The sequence below is a fragment of the Anser cygnoides genome, chromosome 1, assembly GCF_040182565.1.
Source record: "Anser cygnoides isolate HZ-2024a breed goose chromosome 1, Taihu_goose_T2T_genome, whole genome shotgun sequence".
NCBI classification, from domain to species: Eukaryota; Metazoa; Chordata; class Aves; order Anseriformes; family Anatidae; genus Anser; species Anser cygnoides.
Window position 1 is genome coordinate 144507269 of NC_089873.1, and position 14489 is coordinate 144521757.

General features: G+C 39.0%; 1 long non-coding RNA gene across 2 annotated transcripts in view; it reads left to right on the top strand.

Annotated features, from left to right (window-relative positions):
• The window catches only part of LOC106041635 (uncharacterized), a 124135-nt gene that overhangs the window by 14874 nt on the left and 94772 nt on the right, over positions 1–14489 (top strand). For both annotated transcript variants that reach the window (XR_007157669.2, XR_007157668.2), the window contains one exon: positions 3047–3086. This is a non-coding gene — a long non-coding RNA (uncharacterized lncRNA). The remainder of the gene's footprint in view (positions 1–3046; positions 3087–14489) is intronic.

Here is a 14489-nt window from a genome sequence, read left to right on the forward strand (position 1 = left end):
CTCTAAAGTACCTGCACTAGAATCATAATCACATTGAGAGTTTCTCTTCCAGGACTATTTGTCAATACCATATTTACTGTGTTTTGCAGTTTTATCTTTCTTCTTGCTCCTGAGATTCTGCAGTGGAGAGCTACATGCAACCTGTTGCGTGTTGCAAAGAATGAAAACCTAGACTGATTTAGATGTTCTCTATTAGCATTTTTTTGTTTGTAATACACTGTGAGCTCTATGAAGATAGTTTTTCTACAGGAAAGTAGGTAGAGGGGAAGGCTAATATGCTAGCAATATGGTAGTCTTATTATAAATGTCTTCCAAATTGGATCTCTCTTTTTTTCAAATTCACTTTGGATATATACACATAAATCTTCTCAAACTAATATATCTTGCATGTGTAATGGTGGACGTATTGGTTCTGTATATAACAACAAAAGCTTCCTTCTTTTCCATGAGTAGATGTGTTAAAAAAAGTGGTGTTCTTGATACCTATACATCACTTTTAGCATTGTGGTAGCTTAGGCGCAAGCATAATAGAGGCATCAAATAAAATAATAATTCTCAAATGATGTTTGCAAAGTTGAGCTCGTAAATGTCAAAGGTGATTTGAAGTGGACAAGAGTGAATCTTAACAAATCAACTAGGGACTGCTGGCAATTGTTTCTGTTCTCGGTTCTTATTGAAACTAATATTGGACAAATTGAAAGAGTGATTGCCTTAGAGCCTTCACAATGTCTTCACCAATCTGTTGCCCATTTCCATAAAAAATGGTAGTGAAAATGGCAGCTGACTTCTTTTGACCTCTCCCAATTTCACTGTGGCTCCTGTCAGAGGACTGAAAAAACAGATTTTCAGGCAGACCATTATCTGCCATAGCAAGTTAGTTTGCAAAGAAATTGAAAAATAATAATCAAATAATCTAGTTAAGTCTGCTTTTTCTGCACGTTATGTTTTGAAAGGTAGCAAACCAATAAAAAAAAAAAAAGAAAAAAAAAACTTAATTTGCAAGAAGATGAAAAAGTGAAGATAGCTCCTTCACTAGATGTTTTATTCTGTTATTTCAAATTCTTCTGCCTCTCTGTCCTCATGATCTGACTGTCAGTGTCACTGTAAGATAAGAAGCTACCCAAAGTGCCTGAATCCTAGTCCTCTGCAACTTTTAACTTTTTTTTTTTTAACTTACTGTAATTCCTTATGGATCAGGAGCTGTTTAGATCCACTTGCCGTACCAACTCATTCTTTTCCTGTCTGGTGTCTTTCCTTAGATTCTCCAAAGTGTCATCATTTTGTTTCCATAAACTAGTTGCAGAAACCCCTCCTTCTTCTAAGATTTACTTTCCTACTTAGAAACCTGCAATCTCAGTGAACATGTTTTTCTCAGCCAAGACCTGTCCTCTATGCATATCAGAGGTATACTGATATTTCATTTCCCTCAACTTCCTCTGTAATCAGTGTCAGAGAGCTTCATATCCCGTGAAAACAGACCAACCTACCTGGTACAGTATTTACACTTAGGAATTGTGCTTCTCTTCCAGCAATAGTTTTGGAGAACTACTCTCCTAACTTGCATTATCTTTTAAATATTTTAAATTAGGTAGAAGAACTGGAAGTCCCATGGTTTTGGGAAGCCATTAAAACAAGTGTCTCAGGACCCTAGTCTATGCTGGATATAGCTTGGCCTAACGGTACTGGGATTACCCATTAAACACCTGACTGAATCAGGTGAACAGTTTGGACTCTATTTCCATCTCAGCTGTTTTCTATCAATCAAGCTGATTCTTTTTACTGCCTAAACCCTGTGTTGCTAGAAAGTGTCAAGATAATTACAGGCCTTTCTTCCTTCCCACATCTTCCAGGATACAACTCCTTTAGCTTTTCCAAAGTTATCTGTGGGTTTCAAATGTTCTCTCACAACTGCTTTTAGCTATTGTTCTTTTGGGGTATCTAGTCATAGTTTTTCCTGCCTGTCGCCTGGTCACCAGCGTCTTCTTAGCTTGGAGAAATAGATATCTTTCACTCTCCTCTCTCACAGAATCTAGGCACTTTGTAGAAACAATCATGATTTCATCTAGAAAAATAATTAAACCATTTTGATTAACCTAGGCAGTCACAGAGGATGCTTCTTGTCTTAGTTTCATGGCTAGGAGAGCCAAGATGCCCTTTCTTAAAATTTAATTTGTCCCTGAACATAACCCTTCCAAATTTTCCTGCTGTGAGAATTAAAAAAAAAGACATATTATTTACTTTTGGAATATCTTACCTAAAGAATTCAGCTGAAATTCCAAGGTTAGTTTGCTGTTATTAAAATTAAGTTTCTCTTGTACTGAGTTCTGGGCTATTTCATGTAAAATGTGATTGCTGAATCAGAAGCAGATGCACAGTTTTTCAATAACAAGAAGAAAAAAAATCTTGTTTCCTTTTGTATGAAAAAATAGAAAGAATACAATTATGAATAGAAAGAAACAATTTAAACTTCAGAAAATTCTTCTCACTTCTCACCATCTTCCATTGTGAAGAGCCACTATATTTAATTAAGGGCAAAATTACCAGATATATTCAGGTAAAGAGTGTCAGAGCCTTTGGTTCCTCTCAGCAATCATGAGACGGTTCTAGGGAAGAAACTGCATGAATAATAAAGACACTGATGTAGCAAATACACAAACAGTTATAACTGCCGTTCTGAGACCCATTGGACATAAGTTACTGACTGACCACGTTTTAAAGTTACAATGCCATAGCAGTAGGTCAGGCTTGTTGCAGAGCTATCCTAGTTTCCAATGGAGTTAGCATATAGTTACCATCTTACTGGAAAATGCTCTCCTGTAATTGGCAACTCATTAGATGATGTGCTGTAGCATCTGATGCAGTATCATTCATCTGTTTTGTGATTTCAGAAAAGATTGTTTTTACGTAGGTGTAGAGTTTAAAGGTACATAACTTTGATTACTAGGTTCAAACTTTGACAAGTTTTTACCAGTTTGTCATTACTACATGACTTTTCATTAACTGATAATTTTCATTTTGTAACATTTATTTTTATTTTGGTTTGTAGGACTTTAGGACTCCAGGGCAACTACTCATAATATTACCAGGTAAGTGTAGGTTCCAACTAACAGTGCCTTGGTGTTGTTCTACAGAGCTTTTAGGCTGATTATCATTACTTTGCTTACAGACTCCCTCTTAATCATATGAGGCTATTATGTTAACGTCCACTTATTCTCTTATTCTGTCTGTCCTTTTTCAATTTTGATTTTCTATTTTTGTTCTTGTTTTGTTTTGCTTTGCTTTTTTTCTTCTCTACTGATGCTGAGAATCATCCATTTCTGATCAGATGTTCTCAGTAGTCAGGATCTAGCTGTGGCACCATTAACATGTGTCAGAACCTAAATGTGACTGTGGCTTGGTCAAATTCCAGAGGAATGACCAAAACAAAATGTATCTTTTTTTTTTTTTTTTTTTTTGCCAGTCCTTCATCTTGTGCAGGATTTAAATATCAGTGATATGCAAATCCCTTATTAAAGATCTACCTTGATATTCAAAGCAAAAATTTGGGATGCAACTCGGTCACTTTGGAATTACAGAATCATAGAATTATCTAGGGTAGAAAAGACCTTCAAGATCACCAAATCCTACAACATTTAGGAGATTCCAAAATATCAAAGGAGACTTTATGTCCCTCAGAAAGATGTTGAAGGAATCAAGAGTGCAGGTAGTGTTTTTCTCTATCCTCCCAGATGAACAAATCAGGTGAATGATTGGCTGCATGGCTAGTGCCACACTCAGGGTCTGGGATTCTACAATCTTGGATGCACCTTCAAGAGACTGGGCATGCTGTTACCAGATGGGGAACACCTTACTAGATGAGGCAACACTGTTCTGGGCAACAAGCTGGTTGGATTTATTAGTAGAGCTTTAAACTAGGTTCAGAGGGGGAAGGGAATGCACTTCTAAGTAACAAAAAAGAAACAAGGAACTCTGACACTTTAGGAAGCAACAGGGGAATACCTGTGAATTGTCCCAAAGGAATGAGGGAGGGCTCCTCTAAAAAGGTGGTGCAGCTGATAGCCCAGATGAGGTACCTCTACATCAGTATATGCAGCATGGGAAGTAATCTGGACGAGTTGGAAACCACAGTGCAATTAGAAATCTATGAACTAATTGCTATCACAGAAACATGGTGGGTTGAATTACCCAAGTGGAACAGAATTGAGGGCTACAACCTTTTCAGAAGAGACAGACAGAGAAGGAGGGTTGGGGGTGTTGCTCTCTGTTAAGAAATTGATAGGTTGCAAAGAACTGTCTCTAAGAAAAGAAAAAAAAAAAAAGAAGAAAAAGGAAAGGAAAAAAAAAAAAACAGGATCAGCTTGAGAGCTTGTGGGTAAAAATTAAGGATCAGACCAAATACAGACACCTTGTGGTTGGGTTTTACTAAAGGCTGTGTGATGATGGGGAGCATGTTCATGAGACCTCCTTGCTTCAGCTACAAGAAGCATCACACTTGTAGGCTTTCATCCTGATGGGGGATTTCGACCACCCAGATATCTGCTGGAAAAGCTACACAGCAGGCTGTAATAAATCCAGTACACTCCTGGAGTGCATCAAGGGTAAATTCCTGGTCCAGTTATTAGACAAAACAACCAGAGAAGAAGCGTTGCTGGACCTGGTGCTCACTAGTGAAGATGAACTCATTAAAGAGATCAGAGACAGTCTGAGCTGCACAGACTACATCCTGGTTGAGTTCAGGATCTGGAGGAATATGGGCCCGGCAAAAATCAAAGTTGAGACCCTGAATTTTAGAAAACTGAACTTCCAGGTGTTTAAAGAACTAGTGGTATGATCCCCTGGGACACTGTCTTTAGGAACAGAGGAACTGATTGGAACAGGCAGCTCTTTAAGGGCACTTTCCTTAGAGCACAAGAGCTCTCTCCATTCCTATAGGTAAGAAAGCAAGCAGGGAAGACAGGAGACAAGCATGGCTGAGCAAGGACCTGATGGTCAAACCAAGAGGCAAGAAGGAAATACACAGTCACTGGATGTAGGAACATGTGGCCTGGGAAGAGTACAGGGATGCTGTCTGGATGTGCAGGGATGGGATCAGGAAAGCCAAGGCACAGATGGAGATGAGCTTGGTAAGGGAAGCAAAGAACAAGAAGGGATTCTATAGGTACCTTGGCTAGAAAAGAAAGGCCATGGAGAGTGCACCCCCTCTGATAAATGAGAAGGGAGATCTAGTAATGTCAGACTCTTTAGAAGGCTGAGGTACCCAAGTTTTTTGCCTCATTCTTCACTTCCAGTCAGTCTTCCCACATCTCTCAAGTCCCTAAATCTTTAGACAGGGTTTGGGGAAGTAAAGTCCCTCCCATTGTAAGTGAAAAGCAGGTTCAAGACCAAGACCACCTGATGAATGAAATGAACAGGTACAAGTTGATGGGACCCCATGACATGCATCCCAGGGTCCTGAGGGAACTGGCTGATGGAGTTGTCAAATCTCTCTCTATCATATTTGAAAAGTTCTGGCAGTCAGGTGAAGTCCCTGGTGACTGGAAAAAGGGAAATATCATTCCCATTTCTAAAAATGGTAGAAAGGATCATGTAACAGATCCTCCTGGAAGCAATATTAAGACACATACAAGACAAAGACGTGATCCAAGACAGCCAGCATGACTTCATCGAGTACAAACCGTGCCTGACCAATCTGGTGACAAATGACGGAGTAACTGCCTGATCAATCAGGCATTGGAATAACTATATCAAACAACAAGGGAAGACCAACTGATATCATCTACCTGTAAGGCCTTTGACATAATCCCACACAACTTCCTTATCTCTGCATTGTAGAGAAATGGATTTGAAGGGCATCCAGAGATTTGTGGTTGATGTCTCTATATCTAGGTGGAGTCTGCTGAAGAGTGGTGTCCTTCAGGGGTCCACCTTGGGACTGGTGTTGTTTCATATCTTTATCAATGACGCATGCCATGGATTTGAGTGCACCTTCAACAAGTTTGACACTAAGCTGAGTGGTGCAGTTGATACAACAGAAGGAAGAGATGCCATCCAAAGGAACCTGGACAAGCTTGAGAAGTTGTCCAACATGAACTTGATGAGCTTCAATAAGTCCAATAAGAATGAAAGTGCAGGGGTTGTTCAGGCTGGAGAAGAGAAGGCTCTGGGGAGACCTCATTGCAGATTTTGAGTGCTTAAAAGAGACCTATAAAAAAGATAGAGGAGAGACTTTCTAGACGGGCAGATAGAGATGGGACAAGGGAGAACAGCTTTAAACTAAAAGAGGGGAGATTTAGATTAGATGTTAGGAGGAAATTCTTCATTCAGAAGGTGGTGAGGCACTGGAACATGTTGCCCAGAGAAGTTGTGGATGTCCCAACCCAACCTTGGAGGTGTTCAAGGTCAGATTGGACGGGGCTTTGAGTAACCTGGTCTGGTGGGTGGCATCCCTGCCCACAGTGGGGGGGGGAGGTGGGGATGGGGGTGGAAGTAGATGGTCTTTATGGTCCCTTCCAATCCAAAGTATTCTATGATTCTATGAAGTCCAACTGTCAACCTGACCAACAGAGTCCCATTACTAGACCATGTCCCTTAGTGCCACATACACTCATCTCTTTCATAGCTTAGGAGATGCGGACTCCACTACTTCCCTGGGCTGCCCATTTCAATGACTGCCCACCCTATCCATGAAGAAATTCTTCCTAATGTCCAATTCTAAGCTCCCCTGGCACAACTTGAGACCTTTTCCTCGCATTTACTTTGGGGCCAAGTTTTTGATCTCGGTGCTTTTTTTTTCCCCTCCAGATATTTCTTTGCATTCACAAAAAAAAAAAAAAAAAAGGACAAAAGATATTTCTGTAAGACATAATGTGATTAACTGTGAGAATAAAACTGGACTCTGTTAGCTACTGAGCTACTGCAGGCAGCTGGGCTGACTGAATTGCTCACCTTCCAGGACAGTTGCATTCTGTGTCTTTGCAGGTGCTGGGAAGCTAAAAATAGCATGGTTCACTTCTTGGGCAGACATGGCATTAGATTTCAAAATCCTCATCCTTAGCATGAAACCAGAATAAAAGGGCATTGTGGTAGACAGCAGCACAGGAGGTAGAGCTCAGACTGGTTGGAAAGTGAGCCACCTCTGTGAAAGTATTAACCATGACCTACTGTCCTCTTCTTCCATTTACAATGCTTTGGTCCAGCAGTTTTGCAGTCTCCAATGTCATAAATTGATGCATGGATATATTTCCTCCATCTGAGCAGTCCACTTTCTGTGAAACTCAATTTTTGCAGTTCCTCCATTGATCTGAGGGAAGTGGCTGATACTGAGCAGTAGCAAACTGTGACCACTGACCTGATGCAGTAGTGGGTGCTCAGGGGCAAAGCAAGTCTGTGTGCTTCTTCTCATGTGCTTGTGAAAGGGTCAGTGCACAGTATCCTGTCCACACCACTTATGGGCACCAGTAGTGACGACACGGGCCTTCTTTCCTGTCTGCTTGCAGAAGTCATGACTTGCCTCAGACACAGTTTTGATTACTTTATTCTGGAGCACTTTGTGGGCGACAGGCTCTTTTCCAAAATGCCTTTCTCACGCAGACATCTCGCCTTTCCAGACATGCCACCCTTCCTTTTTCTATTTTCAGAATATTCCTTTTCAGGGGTTCAGTGGCAGTGCAGCAATCCCCTGAACCTGGCCTATATAAAAGAGCGGAAAAGGGTAAAAATTACTCCTTTTTGCTCTGTCCTTTACTGTGCCTTTGTGAATTATAAAGAAAAAACAGCCACTGAGTTTTCTCACTTTTATCTTTGCTTTATTTTTGACTTTGGCAGCATCAAATCTTGGTACACTTCCCCCCTTTTTCATGAAGACTTTCTAGAGAACTTTGCAACTGGCAGTATTCAGAGCCCTTTCCTAAAGGGCCGACTGAGCCTTTTTCCCATGTGTTTGTCGGGAATTTAAGTCCTAGAAGTGCTAATAGAAATAAAATGACAACTTTTAAATAGTATAATGTAAATGTCCCATCCTTCTGTTATTAAACAGCTTTCAATCTGTTGTCCCTTTTGATGTCATCATCTTACCAGTTCTCCAGACTACTGAGGATTTATCTAGGGAAAAAGTGGAAAGCAGTACCTGGAAAACAAATGGTTCTAAAGAACAGGAAATAATTTTTGATGGTTTATTTATATGTTTAGAAAAGAGACAGAAAATGAGTGCATTATAAATGTATATACATAAAAAATCACTGTTAACTTCTATACTTTGCTGTTTGCAAATAGGAATGAAGAGGTTGTTTTATTATTGTGTTTAGCAAGAAATGGTTATCAGAATTCCAAGGTGTTTTGTTTTTTTTTATATATGTCTTTTTTTTTCTGTACTTATGCATGTTTATCTGGCACAATATCAAATGCTGTGTAAAATTACATAGATCTGAATTGCACTTCCAACTTACGAGTCATGTCAACTTTAAATATGACAACTTTTCCCTGCAAAGTCTTACTTTTAAAATTTGTATATAAAATAGCAATTATAGCACTATGTCAATCAGTGACCACTATTTCAACCTGCTACATTCACTTAGAGCAGCTTATACATTACACTCTATTCAGGCTGTGGAACCACCATGTCCTAGAATGAATACAAACTAGGGATAAAAAGCTTTTTGTTTCAAGGCTACACAAATGTGGAATCAGTTACCAGTCGATTTAAGAACAATTGGGAGCTTTTCCTGTTTTAAGATGGAACTGAAACAATACTTCGTGATGACTAGAAGTTGTTGTAATTGTTTTAATTGATGTTATTCTAGTGTTATCTTGGTTTATTGTTTATTTATATGCATTTGTTTATCACAGGTCATGCTTGAAAATGGGCTTTCATCTCAATTTACATAGTCAGCTAACAAATATATGTGTGTATGTGTATCAGATACACTTGTTTATATCTGACAGCAAAACCATATGTATTCTATGTATATTTCTTGCCTTTATGTTTGTGCTATCGATTAAGACATCTGAGTTTGATTTCAGCTTGACTTTTAAGTTTGCAGGACAAACCATGCAAGTATGTATCTAATAATATCAGTCAAATTATTGTTCGGCTCCCAAAGCACAAATCAAGTTAAAGCATTAGCTAAGCATATGTTACCGTGCTTTTTAAAGCAGTTCACTCTTTACTTGTAGGGTTTTACTCCTGCATTGTGTTGGCTTTAAGCAGCATTAGCATTCAGAAATTATTTCTGTATCTCTAAAGGCAAACGAGGTATTAAAAACAATGATAGCATCACTAGTAGGGAAATATAGTCTGGCATCAAGCATTTGTTATCATAGCTGATAAAGGAATGGCATGTTTAATTTACACTCTGTGAATGGTAAATATCTACATAAGTATTCCTACCTGTCTTTACATACCCAGCAAGTAAACTAACCTATATGTAAGAGGAATAGAGAGGAAGAGCAAGTCATTATTTCATCTGTTCCATTTACAAACTCAGAAGTCACAAATGTGCAGCTGGGAAATGTGTTTGTCTCAAAGCTTCAAATCTGTGACATGTTAATTCATAAATAATTGCAGTCACATGGTCTTCCTCGAGGGCATTAGCTCTGTATTCCCAGTACAGTACACTTACTTGTAATAGAAAAGAGTAGAGTGGACAAAAGTGGCTTTCATAAATCAGATAAAATTGCTCAATAAATCCTAAACATCTTTCATTATTTCTATCAGAAAAAGAGCTTACTTAAGTAAGCAACATTTTTTACATGTGAGTGGTCTTTGTAAACAGGCAGGTGAGGAAATAAAGGGCCAGGATGCATTATTTTTGGTTATGGAATCTGGCAACTAAAGGTCTCACAGCCCTGGCCCAAATCCTGCTCTGACTTGCATCCCATTCTAATCCATGGACCACCTTATATCCAGATACTAAATACTTCAGATAAACAAGAGCACTTCTCTATTGGGACAGTCATATGATAACATCGCCTGTGTCATTGTCTACATGCAGCTGCTTGCAAAAATATAGGCTTTTTCCCCCAAAAATTGTTTTTGCTACTCTGACTGCAGAGTGAATAACAGAGTATGAAAGGAACCTGAAGGAGCCGTTAGGGTCCATTGTGTCAATCCAGCTGCTACACACACATATTAAGTCCACATTTAAAAATGCTTGTGAAGCTTTTTCTATTTGTTTTGTTTTGCAGTCCATTTTTAAACAGTCGTACTTCTTCTGTTTTCATTGTCAGAATACCTAAACCATTCTGAACTAGTTCTCGGACAAATTCCAATTTAAATTGAAAACAATTTTAGTTATGCAAGAGATTTGTGGTTTTGTGTTTTTTGTTTGTTTGTTTGTATTGTTCTGTTTTTTAAATCAGGTGAACTTCAGGAAAAAAAAAAAAGATATTTAATACCAAAAAAAAAATAGTATTTTCATTGGTTACAAAAAAAGCAGCTTGCCTCATCTGAGAGCTCGTTTTCGGGCTCCAGTAAGCCTTAGGTTTAGTTTCCTGAAAGTATGAATTAGAACGGAAAGCTGACTGACCCTGACTGTAGCTATTATGATCCAAACCACCACAAATTTCTCTTGTTAAGAATAGTGTTCTGTTCAAATATCAAATTAATTTGCTGTAGACATATGGTTGTCATCAAAATTTTCATATTTCTAATAATTCATTTGCTAGGATACTTTGAATTCAGAGAATCAATTTTGTGAGTATAGCATAAGTGCAGCATCACAAATGAGAATGCCAAATTTAAACTGTTTAGTCTGGGAATTTATTGCTGGCATTGGAATGGTTGTTGGCAGGAGATGTCCATATAGGGGGTTCTTTCAGCTACTTCATTTCCAGTCTATGTCATTAAGCAGTGGTTTGAGGACACTTAGTATTTCAATGCAGTAGACAACAAAAAAGAAAAAACAACCCACCCCACTACTTGTTTAATGGTGTATTGGTACCTCAGAATTTTGGCTTAAATATTAACCTGATTTGCATTTACAAATCAGTGATTTCTTAGAGTAATTGAATAAGCATGTCAATAATATAAGTTGTTTGTGTTCTTGATTTTTATACTCATCCTAATGCTCCTTTTGACGATGTTGTCCCGGTTTCAGGATGTGCAATGTTTTTATCTTGAGTTTTAACATCCCAATCTACATAAAGGATGTTGAGTGATAGGTAAGCACAGGGTTAGGGATACTGTGTTGTTCAGGAAAGATAATTGCTTTAGCAATTGGCATACTCCAAGCAGAGAACATATAGGTTTATGGTGTGAATTGTGCTGTTACTAGTTAATGGAAAGTGTGAGGATGAAGGTTTGAAGAGGTTTCAAAGACAAAGACCAAACAAAACCTTGTCCTTACCTGCAGGAAGGTGTCAGACACAGCTTAGACCCAAGAGTTACCCGGTGGCTGCAAGGCATAAAAGCTTCTGTTTCCAGCTGACAGTCTAAAGGCACCCCATTGACCAGCTGGCCTGAGGATGGGAAATGTGGTCACATCTCTGAATGCATAAGGTGGATAACTATAAGGATTAATTTAGGACTGGAAAACGTGTCTACATGTTCTCTTTCAGATGAAGACAACGATTATAGACAGGGAAAAAATAACAATAGCAAATAAACCTCTGATTGTACTGCATGAGGTCAGAGATTCATAGAGCTACTTACCAGTAAACACATGCCATGAAGGCCATTTAGTCCAGTCCTTTTTCTCCTTCCCTCATGTATTGTGTCAGGATATATTTCATTAAACTTAAACTATTGCTGTTAGACTGACATTAAGTCTGGCCTTAAATTCCTCCAGAGGAGAAGATTTTGGAAAACTGCTTGACTGTTTGTTCCACAATCTAACCATTCCTGCAGTTGTAAACTTTTTCTTAATGTTAACCATATTATTTATGCTGCAGCTAAAATCCATTACTTTTTGTTTTCTCCCCATTGACTAATGAGAATAATTGGTCCCTGTCCTGTTTGCAACACCTTTATATAGTTATAGAAAAATACTGTGTGTCCCTTTTGCTTCGCTTCTCTAGACCAAACATACCCCAGTCAAGCTTTCTTCTTGGGGCTTATTTTTAATACCTTTTACTATACTTTATATTATTAAGTCTTTCTAATTTGTCTGTATCTTCTGAAAAATGTGGTACCCCACACTAAATTCAGCTCTCTGGTTGAGGCCTCTGCAGTGTCAAACACAGCGGAAAAACTGCCTTCCTTGTGTTATATACAATACTCCAGTTAACAACACCTAGTGTAGCATATGTCTTTGCTGTGACAGCATTGTCTTTTTTACTTGTTATCATTAATATTACCTTCTCTGGAGTTTTCTAGTCTGACCGGTTATATCTGTAACTTCATATTTTACTCTTAAGTGGTTCCATCATCTGCTTTGAGTTTCTGTATGGCCACATATGTTTCCAATCTTCGTACTTTCCAATCTTTGAATCTTTTGAATCTTCCAATCTTACTTTTCCAATCTTTGTACTTTCTAATTTGTATGTGGCTTTACCTTATCTGAGTTTTTGTCCTACCGTCATTAATCTACCCTTAGCCACTGGGGCAAGTTTACAATATTGTCAGTTCCATAGACCTTTTCGACCAACTGAATACTCTCAATAGCAATGCCAAAACCCCATCAGAAGTTTATCTCCACAGCATTTCAACTATTGCTACTGTGCATGCAGGGATTAATAGATTATATAACCTTATATACTTGCTATTTCCTTGGAATAGGAATATCTTTCTTTGTAATTAATCAATGATCTATGAAAAAGGCAAGAAGGCTGGACTAGAACTCTCCAAACTCTCCAAATTTTCTTATTTGCATGGACTTATGGTATTTTGATATGGCATTTCCTTCCATCTTAATTATGAAATCAAATATTCAGCAATTTCCCACATGCTAGAATTTCAAAACCTCATTTCAGAAACCCAGACACATGATTTTCCATAACTGGGATATGCATCCATCCCCAGCCCACATGGGTGGCAAGCAGGAGAGAACGCAGCTACTACTGAATCCCAACCCAGTGCCACTGCTTTTGCAGGACTAGGCTGGAGGTGTGCAAACTCAAGATGGCAAAAAAAAACCTACTGAAACCCAGGTACAGGAAGCTGCAGCTCAGGATTTTGAGGCTTCTCCTTCTTCAGCAGTAAATATGGAAGACAGAGCCCCAAGATGGGCCAAACAAGTGTTCTTTAAATAGTGAAGTCTCCCTCTTTGGAGATCTCCAAAAGCTGCCTGGTTATGGTATGGTAGCCTGCTCTGGGTGGCCCTGCTTGAGCAAGGATTGGACAAGATGTCCTCCAGAGGGCCCTGCCAACCTCAGCCATTCTGCCTGTGTAATTTTGTGATTCTGTGAAATTAGATCAGTATATAGCAATCTTTAACAAATTTGAGGAAAACTTTCATGTTCAGTAAACTGCTATTTTCTCATAATACTGTTTTGTTAGGAACTCTGTGCATGCACTAGCAACGATTCTTGAAGAACTTTGGTTTAGCTACATGGAAATAAGTATTTCTAGGGGTTTTCATGGGATTCTTGCTGCCGGGGAGAGCTCAAGAACTCCTTTTACTCTTACTTACCTTTTATTTCTTTTACTCTTTATTGTACATGAAAGAATGCTCTTCTCTCTCACTGGGCTAACGAAGATTTATAATGTTTATTCATTTCCTTTTTCCTCTTAACCTGAACCGGAACAGTTTGCCTTACTCAGATTTCCAGAGGCATGTCTACCTCACTCGCTCAAAATGCATTCCCACAGGGGCAGACAAGGGTGCATTGTGTCCCCAGGCAATCCACGCCAGGGCCTTGCGTGCAGTCTGTGGGCAGCCTGCCCAAACATGCCTGGCAGGGTCCTAACCACCTACTTACATATTAACACCACCTAAGAATGCCTGATGTGTTTGGGCCCACAAGGATATTGCAAGTGCTACAGAAGTGTGTTTTCTGCTCATGCATTCACTGAGCACAGAGGCAGATCTAGCCCAGGGGGCAATCATGGGACACCCCTGGGAGGAAGATTTATTCATCCTCTCAGGGGTGAAAGGACATTTCCAGCATGGCAAATCTCAGGCATTTGACAGTGAGGAGGTAGGTTATCCAAAATATGAGATTTTACAAAATATTAATAATTGTATATAAAAGAGAAGGAGTGCTTTTACTTCCACATGAATTTGAATCCTTATATATAACTTGATTTATATTGGGCAGGGGCGGGGGGGGGGGGGAGGAATTTCTAGGGACAGAGAGAAACCTTTACATTTTTATTTCTTTTTGAAATGAGAAAAGGAGAAAACAAACCTTCTCCTGCTGTATTCTCACTCTAGGAATCACAGAGCAGCACTAAGTACTATGATTTTTGCAGTACAATCATGATAATTCCATATGGTAGAATGTCCATGTAAACAGTGACTTTGAACAGGCCACACGTTGAGACAGTGACACAGGGTTAGTGTAGCTACCCCCTCCAGCGCAGCTGTAGCTTATATCAGCAATAAGGGCTTTCT